Raw genomic sequence first — 3,134 nt, forward strand, 5'->3', positions numbered from 1 at the left:
GTACGAAAATTTAATAAAAATGTTTAACTCTCATGTGCTCAAATAATAGTTATTATTGTTGTAACTGATAGTAGCAATTATTAGATAGAAGTAAATAGATACCATAGTCAATTTTTATGCCAAGTATGATAAGTACTGAGGAAGGAAAGAAAAATAGCGGTGGTCTTGGGAAAGCAATTTATGAAATGATAATTAAATAGACACCCTAGCTGCAAACGGCGTTGATATACTTCACTGGGGACATGTTGAAAATGTGTGCCCCGACCGGGACTCGAACCCGGGATCTCCTGCTTACACGGCAGACGCTCTATCCATCTGAGCCACCGAGGGCACAGAGGATAGTGCGTCTGCAGGGACTTATCCCTTGCACGCTCCCCGTGAGATCCACGTTCCCAACATGTCCACACCACTACATTCGCAGTGCGCCTAATAGATGTTTGCCCATCATACTCATTACTCGTGGCAAATTAATCTACCAAGTCCCGTACGAGTGCGGGCATAGCGTGTGCGTTCACACAAGAACGTCAATGGCCGGGAAGCCATATTTTAACTATATATGACGGTAGTATCTGTTGCCGAAAGAACACATACCGTGGATGACCATGCAGCTTTGCTAGAAATGAAATGATAATTAAATAGACACCCTAGCTGCAAACAGGCGTTGATATACTTCACTGGGGACATGTTGAAAATGTGTGCCCAGACCGGGACTCGAACCCGGGATCTCCTGCTTACATGGCAGACGCTCTATCCATCTGAGCCACCGAGGGCACAAAGGATAGTGCGTCTGCAGGGACTTATCCCTTGCACGCTCCCCGTGAGATCCACGTTCCCAACATGTCCACACCACTACATTCTATTAGGCGCACTGGTCATCCACGGTATGTGTTCTTTCGGGAACAGATACTACCGTCGTTGTTGTTGTTGTTGTGGTCTTCAGTCCTGAGACTGGTTTGATGCAGCTCTCCTTGCTACTCTATCCTGTGCAAGCTTCTCCATCTCCCAGTACCTACTGCAACCCACATCCTCCTGAATCTGCTTAGTGTATTGGTCTCCCTCTACGATTTTTACCCTCCACGCTGCCCTCCAATGCTAAATTTGTGATCCCTTGATGCCTCAAAACATGTCCTACCAACCAATCCCTTCTTCTAGTCAAGTTGTGCCACAAACTTCTCTTCTCCCCAGTCCTATTCAATGCCTCCTCATTAGTTACGTGATCTACCCACCTTAACTTCAGCATTCTTCTGTAGCACCACATTTCGAAAGCTTCTATTCTCTTCTTGTCCAATCTGGTTATCGTCCATGTTTCACTTCCATACATGGCTACACTCCATACAAATACTTTCAGAAACGACTTCCTGACACTTAAATCTATACTCGATGTTAACAAATTTCTCTTCTTCAGAAACGATTTCCCTGCCATTGCCAGTCTACATTTTATATCCTCTCTACTTCGACCATCATCAGTTATTTTACTCCCTAAATAGCAAAACTCCTTTACTACTTTAAGTGTCTCATTTCCTAATCTAATCCACTCAGCATCACCCGATTTAATTTGACTACATTCCATTATCCTCGTTTTGCTTTTGTTGATGTTCATCTTATATCCTCCTTTCAAGACACTGTCCATTCCGTTCAACTGCTCTTCCAAGTCCTTTGCTGTCTCTGACAGAATTACAATGTCATCGGCGAACCTCAAAGTTTTTACTTCTTCTCCATGAATTTTAATACCTACTCCGAATTTTTCTTTTGTTTCCTTTACTGATTGCTCAATATACAGATTGAATAACATCGGGGACAGGCTACAACCCTGTCTCACACCCTTCCCAACCACTGCTTCCCTGTAATGCCCCTCGACTCTTATAATTGCCATCTGGTTTCTGTACAAATTGTAAATAGCCTTTCGCTCCCTGTATTTTACCCCTGCCACCTTCAGAATTTGAAAGAGAGTATTCCAGTTAACGTTGTCAAAAGCTTTCTCTAAGTCTACAAATGCTAGAAACGTAGGTTTGCCTTTTCTTAATCTTTCTTCTAAGATAAGTCTTAAGGTTAGTATTGCCTCACGTGTTCCAACATTTCTACGGAATCCAAACTGATCTTCCCCGAGGTCCGCTTCTACCAGTTTTTCCATTCGTCTGTAAAGAATTCGCGTTAGTATTTTGCAGCTGTGACTTATTAAACTGATAGTTCGGTAATTTTCACATCTGTCAACACCTGCTTTCTTTGGGATTGGAATTATTATATTCTTCTTGAAGTCTGTGGGTATTTCGCCTGTCTCATACATCTTGCTCACCAGATGGTAGAGTTTTGTCATGACTGGCTCTCCCAAGGCCATCAGTAGTTCTAATGGAATGTTGTCTACTCCCGAGGCCTTGTTTCGACTCAGGTCTTTCAGTGCTCTGTCAAACTCTTCACGCAGTAACTTATCTCCCATTTCATCTTCATCTACATCCTCTTCCATTTCCATAATATTGTCCTCAAGTACATCGCCCTTGTATAAACCCTCTATATACTCCTTCCAACTTTCTGCCTTCCCTTCTTTGCTTAGAACTGTGTTGCCATCAGAGCTCTTGATATTCATACAAGTGGTTCTCTTCTCTCCAAAGGTCTCTTTAATTTTCCTGTAGGCAGTATCTATCTTACCCCTACCGTCATATATAAAGCAATTTATGTTTCAGAAGAGGGAGTGGAACAAAAAAGTTTGAGAACACCTGGGCTACTGGACAGTAACCTTCTATCTGTCTATTCTGACAGTGAGGACGAAGGTATGTCACGCAGAGTTGCCATTCTCGTGTTTCGAGGTGAAATTGGGTTTTGGATGTCATTTTCCAACATCAGTGACATGATCGAGTACCAAGATCTGATCCTTTTCTTTATATGTACGCCTATCCATTTCGGAAAGGGATCTTTCCAAGATTGTAAATTATTTACAGAGTCTTCCCATTAAGTGTAGTGCTATTGTATGCTGTGTGTTTACTCTCCTGTTGAAGGAATGTGTCTTTGGAAACACTGTTATCCATAAGTGGACTGATAAAGGCATTATATTGTCGGGCACCACAATTGCCAAGTGGGTTGAAGACTTTGTTCTAACCTATTACAGGCCTGACTCTCTCAATTCCAAGACAGAGATTCTG

The 3,134-nt window shown here is 42.4% G+C and overlaps 1 non-coding gene across 1 annotated transcript; it reads right to left on the minus strand.

Annotated features, from left to right (window-relative positions):
* Positions 1-256: 256 nt before the first annotated feature.
* Trnat-ugu (transfer RNA threonine (anticodon UGU)) lies at positions 257-331 on the minus strand. Its single transcript has one exon. It is a non-coding gene; the product is annotated as a tRNA-Thr (tRNA).
* Between the last annotated feature and the right edge of the window lie 2,803 nt (positions 332-3,134).

Source organism: Schistocerca nitens, chromosome 7 (genome assembly GCF_023898315.1).
Source record: "Schistocerca nitens isolate TAMUIC-IGC-003100 chromosome 7, iqSchNite1.1, whole genome shotgun sequence".
Lineage (NCBI taxonomy): Eukaryota > Metazoa > Arthropoda > Insecta > Orthoptera > Acrididae > Schistocerca > Schistocerca nitens.